Below are 15,176 nucleotides of genomic sequence, written 5' to 3'. Positions count from 1 at the left end.
GATCCCAGGAGGTTTGATGATGTATCTGGAGCCCTGTGCCAGAAGGAGCAGGGCAGAGGTGAGTGCCTGGCCCCAGGTACCATCTGTCCTTTGGCACAGGGCTGGGGGATGCTTCAAAGCGACGCACAGAGGGGATGCAGCACAACCACGAACCAGTTTAAGAGGCCTTACTGGAAGTGATTACTGCCCAGTGAGCTCTAATAGGAAAAAATTGGAGGTAATTAATGGAGATCTAATAAAGCTCTGTCTGCATCCCTTCCACTCTCAACCAGCAGCAGCCACAGGAGCCGTGGGGGGACCCAGCAGCAGGAGGACCCAGAGCCAGCTGTGGCAGGCAGAGGGAGAGCCCGGGATTCAGGGCTGTCTGCAGGAAGCTGGGATCTTTTCTGGTGTAATTTCTCCTTTAAAGGAGAAAGAAACCATGCACAGTGAGAGTCACAAATCCCAGCCCTGCAGTCGAAAAGCCATTTCCAATCCACCCGGAGGAGGCAGAAGGTGCTGGGTTAGATTGATCCCCCTGACAATGCTCTATTAGTGGGAAATTAGAGCTGCAGCCCGAGGAAACCGCTGCAATATCAAACAATTACTTTACATTTGTCCTTACAAATGGAAGGAGCAGAAATGTGCTTAAATCAAGTATTAGATTTCCAAAGGGTAGGCAAATAAGGGCTCAGGAAGGGCTGCACTGGAAATGTTCATCACATTATGAGCTCTTAAGACACGGCTTGAAAAGCCTGGGAGTACCCAGGCTGCCTCCCGAAGAGGGAGGGAGGGAGGGTGGTAAGAGCTGATGGTTTGATCATGCCAACAACAAGGGGAGGAGCTCCCCCCTCCCTGCCCAGATCCTTCCCACTATGAATGCCCCCAGCCCAGGGGACATGGGGAGCCAGAGCCGTCGCTGCAGCCACAAGAGCCAGCTCGGTGGTCCAGGTGCCCCGGACTGCCTCTCGCTGGCTCCTCCAAGGCACACACCGTGCCTGTCTCGCTGCCAGGCACCGCAGAGGCGCTGAGAGGGGCAGCCCGGGCTCCCTGCAAGCCGTGAGTCAGGGCTGTGGGGCTGCCCTGGTTCTCTGGACAGCTGCTCACATCCACACATGAACCGAGCAGCAGCTCCGCTGCGCACGGGTCCTGCTCCAGACACCGCTTCCCACACCGGGACACCGAGAGGCTCCCGGGGAGCACCACGGCGCATCGCCGACCTCCTGCTCCCGCTGAGACACCCAGACTCTGGCCGGCCCTGCCACGCACAGGGTGTGAGCCCTGGCAAATCAGCTTAGCTGGGCTAATCCTCTCCCAGGGGCTAAATCTGCTGGGAGCTCCGACTTTGTGAGTGCCCTCAGATCCCACCAGGGCACACGGCTGATGGGTGAGGGATCTGCTCAGGGTCCAGCTGTGGTGTGTTTAGTAACGACCAAACCAGGGAACGATTCCCAGTGTCCACGGAAGAGGGGACTGACACAGCCCCCTAGGCTGGGCAGGGTCTGCAGCGGGATTGTCACCATCGCCTGCGGGAGCAGGAAGGACCCTCTGCAGGGCTGTGCCCGTGCCCCAGGGGAGTGGGCATGCCAGAGGAGGGCTCTTCCATGGCTGCCATCAGTGACAACCATGAGTGGCAGTGAGGCCCATGGTGCAGTCACAGGGAACTGGCTTTGTAAAAGTGTGTCCTGCATTACTCAGTTGCTGTCCTGAGCAGCTCCTGCACCACCAACCAGCTGTGACAGTCGGGAGGAGAATGCTGGCTTTAAGTGCAAGCTTCACAAGCCAGCAGATGAATGGCAGCAAGCTCTGCAGAGTGTTTGCTGGGCTGCCTTAGGGCAGCTGTTCCCGTGGAGAAGGAGATGGAGAGCCTTGCTGGAGCATGCTGCAGAGCCCTGTTCAAAGTGTGCAAAGACAGGAGGACAAGTGGACCTTTCGTTGACCTGGTTAACATACGTGCCAGGTTCTGTGTGCTGAACCCAGCCTGACCCTGGGAGGCTGGGCTGCAGGAACAGGATGTGCCAGGGATGGAGATGGGCATGCAGGGACACAGCGATGCCCCAGAGCTGTGCAGGTGGCCAGACCTTGCCCTGTGGCTTGGCATCCATCCCCTGGCAGGCTGCTGGGATGACCCATGGCATTCATGTCACACCAGAGATGCTGGCACTGTAGGCACAGGGTGCTGGCTATGGCAGGAGGTGCCAAACACCGCTCAGTAGGAGGGTGCCCATGCCTGTGTGAAGCCATCCCTGGCACAGCAGGTCCTGCATCCCCGCTGCCCTGGTGGCACAGCCGTTGCGTGTCTTGTGTTTTGATGGGTTCACTCAGGCTTGAACCACAGAGAGCAGCTGTTGAATATTTATTTATCAACTCATAAATACTTCATCATAATGAAGGCAGCTGAAGTGGGCCCTGATCCTGCTCGTGCTGCAGAGCTCTCGAGATGAGCTGAGTCAAGGGAAAGCTTCCCAGGACCCATTTACATCACTGCCAAGTGCCTTGCCCTGGCATACCCATGGGAGCCATGGCACTGCCTCTGCCTGGCAGCACCCTCTCCTCCTCACACAGGCCCTGAGCACCCCCTCCCTGTGGGACCATCCCAGGACCCTCCAGGCAAAAGCCTTGGCTTTGATTTCACCTACCTCTTAGTTATTTACCTTCTCTGTCTTCCCCTGACCCCACCCTGGGGCTGCCTGGGGGGCACCACAGTTACTCTCTGCTGGTTCTGTGACCAGCTCCACACCAGCAAGCTCAAGTCATGGCACTGGACAAGTACATTAAGTGAAGCCCAAGCATTTCCTGCTCCATGAGGAGCATCACTCATGCCCCAGACCGAGGTGGGATCACAGCAGGCACCAAGAAGATATTGATCTACTTCTTATTCATTAACATGATTCCGTTCCACCACTGTATCCATGGTTATTGGCAGCAGCAGGGATGAGGATGGAAGCAAGGTCCTGGGAGTGGTGGGTGGGAGCAGCCCCAGCCCTGTCTCCCCACCATGATGCTTGGGAGCTGGACCTCCAGCTGGTGTTGGCCATCACAATCTCCCACCATGGCTGTGCCTTCACAGCAAGCTCCCCACATTCCCAACAAACCCAGCTGGACACCAAATTGATACAATCATCATGGAAACCTTTAACCCACCTGCCTGTGTGGCACAGAGATTGTGCAGGCACAAAACAAGGGGTGCCAGCTCTGTGCCCAGAGTGAGCCTCTACTCTCCTTCCTTCCCTCCAGGAGCCCTGCAGCCTCCCAGTCCCGAATCTGCCCCAGTCTCCTGCCAACAGGCACTCAGAGCAGGGCAAGCAGCAGCCCATGGGCACAGTTCCCTGCACGCTCACAGCACAATGCGGGTGACCAGCTGTGCCAAGGAGGCGCTAACGGCTGCCCCCGGGGTGGCAGCAGCCGCTGTTGCCAGCCTGCCCTCCCTCTCTGCGCAGCTGATGAGCACCTTTCATTTGCTTTGAAAGTTGTCCAAGTCCTGCGAGCTCTGCTCAGCGCCGCGGCCATGGGGAGCGTGGGGAACCGAGAGGAGCTGATGGGATCAAGGCTGCTCTGAAGTCCAGGCTTCGTTGCATAATTCATTACCTGACAGCTAATTAGCCAGCTGCTCCAATTAGGGTGACTCCTCTTCAGCCAGGGCTGAGGGCACGGCGTGGGGGTGACACTTGCCGGCCATGCCGGCAGTTCACAGGACCCAAGGGAGTCAGCTGCCACCTGGAAATGCTGCCAACAGATGGTGGTGGGTGCCCTGCACAGTGATGCTGTGAGGGTACCCCTCAGAAGCCCTTTTAGCACTGGCTGAGGGATACTCCACATCCCCACAGCAGCTCTGAGGGGTCTGGTGGCATGGGGTGGTGTGAGAGTGGCCAAAACAAGGCGATGTGCCAGGCAACCCAGGGATGGGCACGTCTCTCCAGGGCACATGGGTTATGCTGCTACCACATAGCCCTGCTTGGCTGCGAGATCAGTGACAGCTCACCTGGCCAAAGCTGGCAGCAGTGGGCACAGCAGGAAGCAGTGGTCAGGGTGGACAGCAGAAGGCAGGGTGGGAAGTGGCAGAAACAGCAGGCAGCAGCAGACAGGGTGGGCAGCAATGGGCATGCTAGCCACGGAATCGCTGCTGGCAGCCTGGGACTGTGTGAGCTCCCAGGAGGGACAAGGAAGCTGCTTTGGGGCTCACACCACGTGGCTCTGGGTCCCCAGCCGGTGCTGAGCCATGGTACAAGGGAGGTCCACGCTGGCACTGGCAGAGTCAGTGCACCTCCCTGCCAGCCCCAGCCAGCCCCTGTAGCTCTGGCACACACCGGTGGCTGCTCTAAGGAGAGCTGAGGTATAAACAATTTACCCAGGACTGGAGGGACTCGAGTGAGTTCATTGCGATTAGAGAAGCTGTTGGTAATTATCTGAGTGTTCGTGGTTACCTGGGGACCTCTAATCTGCCACAGTAACGAGTTCAAGTGGCTGATGTGGCATAACAAGCAGGAGAGGGAAGGTAGGAAGGGGTTCGCTCCATCTGCAGCAAGGGCAGAGAGGGCTCAAGGACAGGGAGCTGCTGCTGCAGCACCACGGCCGTGGGCACAAAGCTGCTGCTTCACCAAACCTAGAAGCAGGTCAAGGATGAGCCCTGGGCAGAACTCAGTGAGCCGGGAGAGGCACAAGTCTCAGAGCTGAGTGAAGCTGCTGCTTCCTCGGCCAGGCATTGCTGAGAGATGTGCTGTGAGGGATGCGCTGTGAGGGATGTGCTGCAGGACGTGGCCCCTGTGCTGGGCACGGGGCACATCCTGGCTCCACGGGGCAGCCCTGGGGCTGCCCGGGCTCTGTGCCCCACAAAACTGGGCTGTGGCATTGCCCTGGTGTTGCCTGCCATGGACTCACCCTAAAGACTTGAACTGACTTCATGAGACTCGACTGAAATAAAATCAAGAGCAAGGGTGAGGAGGGGGCTCCCCTGGGAGAAGCTAGGGGTGCCCATCCCTGCGGGAAAGGGCATTGCTGGTCTCAGAAGGCAGGGGCTTTGACCTGTACCTCTTCTCTTCATGCAGTGCCTACCGTCTCCCACCTTCCCTCGGTGCTGGCAGGTCCTGCTGGCTTTGTGCATTTTCAGCCTATTTCTTTATTTAAGGAGCAGCGATGCAGAGCAGGGGATAATCCCTGTCCCATCTCTGCCCACTGCAGCGCTGCCTTCTGCTGCCGCCGCGCTGGGTCTCGGCGCTGCTAAGAGAGCAGTGCAGTCATTAAGCTCTAATTTCAAAAACAAAGATAAAATTATGTGATTAAGATCTAATTAAAGCCGAACTCCCCGCGCCATGAATCACTCCAGCGCACAGTTTAATGGATGCCTTTCCAAGCCATCAGGCGCTCCGTTTCCTTCTGCGGCCGCTGATGTCCCTGCAGGGACGAGCTCTGCTCAGCTGCTGTTTGCTGTCGCTGCTGCCGCTTTGGCTGGGGACCTCTAAAAATGTTTACATCTGAGCTGGGAGCTCGGAATCCATTTCCAGCCAGACGGAACATTTCACTCCGCACGCTCGTTCAGAGGAGTCTGCGGAGAGGAGGGGAGCAGGGAGCGTTCCTCGGGCCGCCGCCAGCCCCAGCCCCAGCCTGGGACCACCAGTTCGGCGACGCCAGGTGCTCTGATGCAATTAGCAGGGACCGTGGGCACGCTGCCTAGTGGCAGGAGCTGTGCTGAGCGCCAGTAAAACTCTCCTTGTTAGGAAAAGCAGCAAACGAGGACCCTCCCTGCCAGCTCTCGGGCTGTCAGATCCGGGGGGCAGCGCTGCAATCTTTTTGACAGAGTTTTGGCATTTTCCTCTTTCCCGGCAAAACGTCGTCTGCTGCTGTGCCGGGGCTGCCTCCCCTAGACCAACACAAGCATTTTAATGTCATTGCTCCTGCAGCCACAGCCTGCCAAGGCAGAAATGCTGCCAGGAGCTGCCCACCCTGGACTCACCAGCCACAATGGCAAGCAGGCATGCCACACTGTCACCATCCCGGCTCGGCCACAGAACCACAGCCCAGCCACATGGGCATGGGCTTTGCATGCACCTGCAAAATGCTCCTGGGTTTCCAGAGCCAGATGGCATTTATGGAGCCCAGCAGGGGAGATAGCAGAGCCATCAGGCTCCTGGCAGAGGCAGTGGCACAGCTTGTACTGTGTGACAGCAGGAGCTGGAACCTCCTTCAGCTCCCACCAGCTCCACTAGGCAGTACCCATCCCCCTGGGTGGTGCCAGGCTCCCAGCCCAGCCACTACAAGCTGAGGCAGAGTCCCCTGAGCTGTGCTGCCTCTGGAGGATTAGGAGCAAGAAAATCTTATGCTGACATGAATCCAAGGATGAGGAGTGGGGAGGCCCAGCAGATGTGCACATCTGCATCATTCATGCAGCCTGGCCATGGCAGCAGCTGGAGGGATGGTCCTGCCAGCAGCCTGGCAGCCCTGCAGGAACAGCTGGAGGGATGTCACCATGTCTGCAGGGTGGTTATGTCCCTCCAACCAGCCAAACACTGTGAAATCTGTCCCCAGAAGACCCCACGGTGCCTGGCATCACCTGGGTTGAGATGTGCTGCATATGCCAGCCAAGGCAACACCTGCCAGGGTGCCCATGGCACTGCCAGCACTGTGAAGGTGGGTGGCACAGCCCCCCAGTGCTGACCACTCAATGCATTAACAACACCCATGGGAAGGTGTGAGACGAGAACAGCCCTTGTGGAGAGCATCCAGTGAAGTGCTCATGAGTGGGATAGCAGGGAAACACAGAAGGGAAAAACACAGGCGGGGGAACCTCTTTAGTGTGAGGATGCCAAACCCTGGAGCAGGCTGCCCAGAGAGGTTGCGGAGCCTCCTGCTCTGGAGAGATTCCAAACCCACCTGTCCATTGTGATCCTGGGCAAGCTGCTGTGGGTGCCCCTGCTTGAGCAGGGGGTTGGACTGGGTGATCCTCAGAGATCCTTTCCAATCACACCATGCTGGGATTCATGGGTTCTGTGTGACTTTGTGGAATGGATAAAAAAGGGTGTTGGAGGGAAACAAGATCAAGAGAACTCACATCCCCACTTTGGGCTGGTGTGTTACCTTCTTCTGGTAGAACACCACGTTGTCCCTGCAGTGACACCTGAGGGGAATACAGCTCTCCTGGGGACAGCTGCAACAGGTACCCATTAACTGCCAGAGGAGGGGGGAAGATTGGCATCCCTCATTATCCTCTGTGAAAGGAGGCAGTTCATAGAATCATAGAATCAATAAGGTTGGAAAAGACCTCAAAGATCATCAAGTCCAACCTGTCACCAAACACCTCATGACTACTAGACCATGGCATCAAGTGCCACGTCCAATCCCCTCTTGAACACCTCCAGGGACGGTGACTCCACCACCTCCCTGGGCAGCACATTCCAATGGCCAACTCTGTGAAGAACCTTCTCCTCACCTCCAGCCTAAACTTCCCCTGGTGCAGCTTGAGACTGTGTCCTCTTGTTCTGGTGCTGGTTGCCTGGGAGAAGAGACCAACTCCCACCTGGCTACAACCTCCCTTCAGGTAGTTGTAGACAGCAATAAGGTCTCCCCTGAGCCTCCTCTTCTCCAGGCTAAACAATTCCAGCTCCCTCAGCCTCTCCTCACAGGGCTTGTGCTCGAAGGTTCTCACAGCTGCACCCCTGCTCATACACACACAAGGAGCAGTAAGTTAGGGTAATGCTCTCCAGATGACTCAGGCAGGGGAGATAAAGGGACTGAAATTCAGGAGTGCTCCTGCCTCATATCAGGGGATGAGCTTCCCCAATGCAGTGCTTACCACACAGCAGGGCTCAAATGCAGCTTGTTCCTTTTAAGAGCTGGACAAACCGCTTGGGACATGCTTTAGGGGTGTTGGTTTGACAGCTGGACTTGATAATCCTTGAGGCCTTTTCCAACCTTCATGATCCTGTGAGTGCATAAAGCCAATAGGGAATACTGGCCCGACCTGCCTGTGCAGTGCCCACGGAAGTACCACGGGGAGCAAAACCAGAGCAGTGCTGGCCAGCCTCTGTGGTGCTGGCTCCCCTGGTTGCAAGCAACTGGTTTTAGGTAGTTATGGGAAGCATGGTGGAGTTTGCTCCTGGCTAAGCCAAGAGGAGATGGACTGGGATGGGACCAATGAGAGGGAAGGATGAGAAGAGCACTGGGGCAGAGGATGCTGCAGGACGGTCGTGGGACCGCACCAGCACCCCCAGTACCCCCAGTCCTTACTTGGCTGGCTGCAGCAGGACGTGGCTCACCTCTGCAGCAGGACAGGGGTTGCTGGGGCAAACTTCAAAAGCAGGAGAAGATGTTGTTTCTCTGAGTTAATATTCCCTGTGGATCTTGTTCTCCTCATTATTCTGGTCGTTACTTAAGCAACAGCCGCTCGTCACTTGTGGTTCAGCAGCTGAGGGAAGGGCTGAGTGCAAGAGGCTAATTTATTTTCTTTTAGTGCTTCTCATCCATGGCAGCCCCTGGCTGCTCCTCACCGCTGGTAACCAACTGGAGGCATTTCAGATATTTCTAATGTATGACAGCAACTGGGAAACAGAAATTACCCTCTCTGAAATAACTCCTGAGACAGATCCCTTTTGGCACTTCGCAACAGAGGCACAGCGGAGACGTGGGCTGCGTGTGCTGCTTTTCCTTTCCTGAGCAAGCTGGGAGCCCCTCCAACAGGGTGAGAGCTCACCTCTCACCCCAGAGACACCCCTCATGGACAGCTCTGTGGCCACCAGTCTGGCTGCCCAACCATCATCCTCAGCAGCCTGGGACAGGCAGAGTCTTCCAGTCACCACAGCTGGGTAGCACTGGTGGGCACCTGGGCACAGGGCAGTGAGTCATTTCAGTTGTGACATGGTGCCTGCACTTGGTGCTGCTGGGGGAATGGAAAGAACACCCCAAATGCAACTCCTAGCAGAAGAGCCCCAGCAGCATGGTGCCCACAGCAGCCCACCAGCCATAATGCCAGGATGGGAGCTGCCAGAAGCCTGCACCTCCAGCACTGTCCCCACAGCTCTGTGAGCTGCTCCCCACATTCACTTGGTGTTGGTGGCAGCTCGTGTGGGCTCTGACCTGCCAGCTCACAGCTCTGGAATAAGAGAGCTGCGAGAGGTCAGGGCAGCTGCGATGGAATTGGTGACTCTCTTGTGTTTGAGAAGCTGCTGTGCTGCTTCAGAGAAGTGAAGCTACCACTTATGGCTTCCCAAGGCACCCTAATAGTGTTCCTCATGTGTGGGATCTGTGATGTTCACCGTGGGCTGAGCAGCTCCAGTGGAGCCTGCGTGGGGCAGCATGGCACAGCTCTGCCGTCAGCCCTCCCAGCGAGCCCTCCCAGCAAGCCTGTCTGTGATGGCTGGCCCCAGCCTCTTGGGACACAGGGAGAGGCATGGGGTGGGACATGAGGAAGGATGGCTGTGGCAGTGCACACCTCCCCAAGAAGCTGCCACCACCACTGCCCAGTGACAGTGACAACATCCCCTCCCAGTGACTGTGACAATACCCCCTCCCAGTGACAACAGCCCCTCCAGTGACAGTGACAGCAGCTCCTCTCAGTTCTTCAGGGCATTGTGGTGCTGAACAAAATGCTGTCCAGAGCCTCTGATTCCTACGCTACCACTGAGCTCATCAGAGAACAGAGTCAGGCTGGTCTGACAGGACCTGCTCCTTCCCAGCCATGCTGGCAGGCATGGATTTATGCTCCCAGGCTCCAATTCTCCCATTAATTGAAGCCTGCATTAGTTTTTCCACCCATTTGCCCAGGATTAATGCCAGGCTAATTGGATGGATTTGTCCAAGCCCTCTCCCTCCCTCCCTCACTCTGCTGTCTCCTGGTACAAGGCTTTCTCCTCCCACCCAAGACCATTTTCCAGCTTTTCAGGATCAAGAGGGAAGCTCCAAGGGGAGTTGCTTCTGACTCTGGTTTAAATCCACCTCTCCCCAAAATGCTTTTGTGCAGCTCTCAGGGCCAGGCTGCCACAGGACCCTGCAGTGGCACCTGGCACTGCCCACTCTCTGTGCACTGACGTCGCTACACTGCTCACCAGCCTTTGCCCAGCACTGCTCTGGATGTTTCCTTGCTTCCCACAGGCTTCAGCTTCTGGGTTAGAATTTGCAGGGGAGGTCGTGCTGCTGCCAGATAGACAACAGCCCTGTGCCCAGATCCTGACAGAGGTGGACAGGCCACAGTGGTGCAGGCTCTGCCAGTGCCGCCCATAACTCCACAGCATTCAGGATGTCTCCAAGGAGCTGCCTGTGGGCAGGATGGGTCACCTGTGCCCCTGGCATGGGACATGACACTGGCAGAGAGCCATTCTGCCAGCCAGCAAGATGGGGCAGGGGAGAAGGGGCTGCCCAGAACCAACAGCCATGGCAGAAGGAGCATCCCCTGCAGAGACCCCCTGGGATCACAGGCCCTGCATAAGATGCCCTGTGCCAGGCACTCGCACAGCTGTTCCACACATGTGAATGCACCCCAAGCGCAGGATGGGCAGCAGTGTCCCACATGGCATGACTGGCACATGGCAGCCCCAGAGGCCTTGCAGAGCTGGTGCTTGGCTTGTGCCATTTTCCCCCTTAGAATCCCCCCAGTGAGAAGTCCTTAGGTAGTTGGCACCTTGCAAATTAATTTTCAAGCTCACTTCTAATGAAGGTGCTGCTCCACTGTGTGTGTCTGTGTGTGCTCCCCACCCAGGCTCACACCACACAAATCACCACCACTCCTGGAAGAGTCAACTAAAGGTAATCAAGAGAACCTCATTAGTCCTCATCTACACATAGCACAGAGAGAAATTTCCTGACCTTTATTCTTGGATATCCCAATCCATTTAGCGATCTCCTGTGTGCTCAGCCCAAAGGCAGAAGCACAACTGCACCCCCTCTGTGCCAGAGCTCAGCTCTTGGCCACTGCCAGCCCAGGAGGGGACAGGTCTGATTGCTCCAGACATAGCTGACGTAGGTCTGGGCCAGCTCATGCCAAGCTGCAGGGCAGGGTGAGCATGTCCTGCTCCACGGGTGAGCATGAGCACGTCCTCCATCCAGGGAGAGCTCATCTGCATCACGGTGTCAGCATTTCCTGCCTGCACCAAGCATGTCCTGCAGTGCCCAGGACTTGGCCCTGCCCTGGCCCCCCTTGCCTCAAGAAGTGCGAGGCTCATGCTGGCACCACTCTCTGGCACCAAACACCAGCACCCCAGCCCCTCATTAAAAGAATGAAGCCTTGAGGAGAGCAAAGCTCCACTTCTCTGCACAGCTCTCTCCCTTCAGCACCAGCCTCAGCATCATCCTAGCAACTCCTGTTCACGGCAATGCCAGGGCTCGGCATAGCGGCTGGTGAAGGTGGCCATCACATCACGAAGGTCCCCAGGAGCCACCACTAACCACAGCAGCTTCCAGCCCACCCCGGCAGAGCCCCAGCTCTCGCTACAGGAACAGCTCAATTAGGACCCTTTGTGCCGTAAAAACATCGGAGTATTAAATGTATTAGCTAAACCTCCTGCTGCTAGGAAAGCCACTCACGTCCCGGCAATCTCAGCAGTGAGCTGTGCAATTTCACCCTGCGATGGGACTGGATTAAGTTCTTCCCACAAAAGCCTCTTATTCTACAAAAAAAGGAGACCATTAGCAAGTGATGGAATCAATAGGAACCGGCCCCGGTGCTGCAGAGCACCAGAATTAGCTGCGGCGCCGGCAGTTGCACTGAGCAGCCCTCCTCAGGCTCTCCGAGCGGAGAGCAGCTCTCAAAGCGGGGGAGTTGTAGGGCTCTGGTGCCACAGCTGGAACTAACCATAAGCCTGGCACAGCTCATGGCAGAGCTCCTCTGGATGGGAAGCTGGGCAGGGGCATGGGCAGCCAGAGATGCCAGTCACATGCCTGGGTGATGGGATGAGCAGTGGGAGCTGGTGGGTGGAAGGCTGCAAGGCTGGAAACCCCTTCTCATGGAATCACAGAGAGGTGGAAGTTGGAAGGGACCTCTGGAGATCATTGAGTCCAAGCCCCCCTGCCAGAGCAGGTTCACCTAAGGAGCAGGTTGCACAGGACAGCATCCAGGTGGGTTTGGAATGACTCCAGAGATGGAGTCTCTGGGCAGCTTGTCCAAGTGCTCTACCACTCTCACAGGAAAGAAGTTCTTCCTCATCTTTAGATGGAACTTCCTATGTTCTAGTTTGTGCCCATCACCTCTTGCTCTGTCTCTGGGCACCACTGAAAAAAAGGCTGGTCCCCTCCTCCTGACATCCACCTTTTTATCTCCTCCTTCTTGACTTCTCAACTTTCTTCTCCTTCTTACCCTTTTTGTCTTTCTTATCCTTCCCTGGATGGTATCTGGAGCTGCTCAGCTATTTTTGCTGCAAGCTGGGCTGGGAGCTTTTACGAATAGCATAGCATAGCATAGCATAGCATAGCACAGCACAGCGCAGCATAGCATAGCACAGCACAGCACAGCACAGCACAGCACAGCACAGCACAGCATAGCATAGCACAGCACAGCACAGCACAGCATAGCACAGCACAGCACAGCACAGCACAGCATAGCATAGCACAGCACAGCACAGCACAGCATAGCACAGCACAGCATAGCATAGCACAGCACAGCGCAGCATAGCATAGCACAGCACAGCACAGCACAGCACAGCACAGCATAGCATAGCATAGCACAGCATAGAACAGAACAGAACAGAATAGAATTAACCAGGTTGGAAGAGACCTTTGAGATCATTGAGTCCAACCTATCACCCAACACCATCTGATCAACTAAACCATGGCACCAAGCACCCCAGCCAGCCTCTTCCTGAACACCCTGGGTACCAACCCTCATGAACCGAGGGGTCCAGGAGGGTTGGACCTACTTCAAACAGGAGCTCTTGAAGGCACAGGAACTGGCGGTTCCCATGTGCCGAAAGATGAGCCGGCGGGGAAGGCGACCGGCCTGGATGGACAAGCAGCTCCTGAAGGATTTAAGGGAAAAAAAGAGGCTGTATCACCTTTGGAAGGAGGGGAAGGCTTCTCGAGGTATGTTTAAGGAAGTGGTTAGACTATGTAGGAATAAAATTAGAGAGGCAAAGGCCCAGTTGGAACTGAAGCTGGCCACCTCTGTGAAAGATAATAAAAAGCAATTTTACAAATATATCAATGCTAAAAAGAAGGGCAAGAAGAACCTCCACTCCTTACTGGACCTGGAGGGGAACATGGTGACCAAAGATGAGGAAAAGGCTGAGGTCCTGAACGCCTTCTTTGCCTCAATGTTTAACAGCAAGGTAGGAGTCCAGGATGAGTGGCCTCCTGAGCTGGGTAATAGGGTCGGGGAGCAGTGTAATGCCCCAGAAATCCATGAGGAATTAGTCCGGGACCTGCTGAGCCACTTGGACACCCATAAGTCCGTGGGACCGGATGGGATCCATCCTAGGGTGCTGAGAGAGCTGGCAGATGAGCTGGCCAAGCCGCTCTCCATCATTTTCCTCCAGTCCTGGCTCACTGGAGAGGTCCCAGGTGACTGGAAACTGGCCAATGTGGTCCCCATCCACAAGAAGGGACGGATGGAGGAACCTGGAAACTACAGGCCAGTCAGCCTGACCTCAGTGCCAGGGAAAGTGATGGAGCAGATTATCCTGTCGGCAATAACTGCGCACCTGAAGGATGGCCAAGGGCTCAGGTCCAGCCAACATGGATTTAGGAAGGGCAGGTCCTGCCTCTCCAACCTGATCTCCTTCTATGATCAGGTGACCCGTCTGGTGGATGTGGGGAGGCCTGTGGATGTAGTCTATCTGGACTTCAGCAAGGCCTTTGACACCGTCCCCCACAGTAAACTGCTGGCTAAGCTGTCAGCTCGTGGTTTGGACCACAACACTCTGTGCTGGGTTAGGAACTGGCTGGAGGGCCGAGCCCAGAGAGTGGTGGTGAATGGTGCCACATCCGGCTGGCGGCCAGTCACCAGTGGCGTCCCCCAGGGATCAGTGCTGGGCCCCATCCTCTTTAACATCTTCATTGATGATCTGGATGAGGGGGTTGAGTCAGTCATCAGCAAGTTTGCAGATGACACCAAGTTGGGAACAGATGTTAGTCAGTTAGAGGGTAGAAAGGCTCTGCAGAGGGACCTTGACCGACTGGACAGATGGGCAGAGTCCAATGGGATGGCATTTAACAAGTCCAAGTGCCAGGTGCTGCACTTTGGCCACGGCAACCCCATGCAGAGCTACAGGCTGGGGTCAGAGTGTCTGGAGAGCTGCCAAACGGAGAGGGACCTGGGGGTGCTGATTGACACCCGCCTAAACATGAGCCAGCAGTGTGCCCAGGTGGCCAAGAAGGCCAATGGCATCCTGGCCTGTATTAGGAATAGTGTGGCCAGCAGGAGCAGGGAGGTCATTGTGCCCCTGTACTCTGCATTGGTTAGGCCACACCTTGAGTACTGTGTCCAGTTCTGGGCCCCTCAGTTTAGGAAGGACATCGAGACACTTGAACGTGTCCAGAGAAGGGCAACAAGGCTGGTGAGAGGCCTTGAGCACAAGCCCTATGAGGAGAGGCTGAGGGAGCTGGGATTGTTTAGCCTGGAGAAGAGAAGGATCAGAGGCGACCTCATTGCCCTCTACAACTACCTGAAGGGTGGTTGTAGCCAGGTGGGGGTTGGTCTCTTCTCCCAGGCAACCAGCACCAGAACAAGGGGACACAGTCTCAAGTTGTGTCAGGGGAGGTTTAGACTCGAGGTGAGGAAAAAGTTCTTCACTGAGCGAGTCATTCGTCATTGGAATGGGCTGCCCAGGGAGGTGGTGGAGTCGCCGTCCCTGGAGGTGTTCAAGGGGAGATTGGACGTGGCGCTTGGTGCTATGATCTAGTTGTGAGGTCTGTTGGAACAGGTTGGACTTGATGATCCTTGGGGTCTCTTCCAACCTTAGTTACTGTGATACTGTGATACTGTGATACTGTGATACCTCCAGTGCTGGGGACTCCACCACCTCCCTGGGCAGCCCATTCCAATGGCCTCTCTGACCCCCACCTACAAAAAGCCACCACTGCTCTGAAGCCCTCTGCCCCAGGATACAAGGTGGACCTCAGGTGCCTGCTGTTTGCTGTTGCCTGCCAAAGGGGCTGGGTTTATTTTGCAGCGGCTCAGCCTTGGGCAGGGTTGGGTGAAATGCATCAAAGCAACAAAGAACATTGCAAACCTCATGAAAAAAGTATTTGCCAAATAGGTTTTCTTCAATTTCTGCCAAGTG

This window comes from Dryobates pubescens, chromosome 4, assembly GCF_014839835.1.
Source record: "Dryobates pubescens isolate bDryPub1 chromosome 4, bDryPub1.pri, whole genome shotgun sequence".
In the NCBI taxonomy this organism is placed as follows: Eukaryota; Metazoa; Chordata; class Aves; order Piciformes; family Picidae; genus Dryobates; species Dryobates pubescens.
This window is presented reverse-complemented; position numbering follows the sequence as displayed.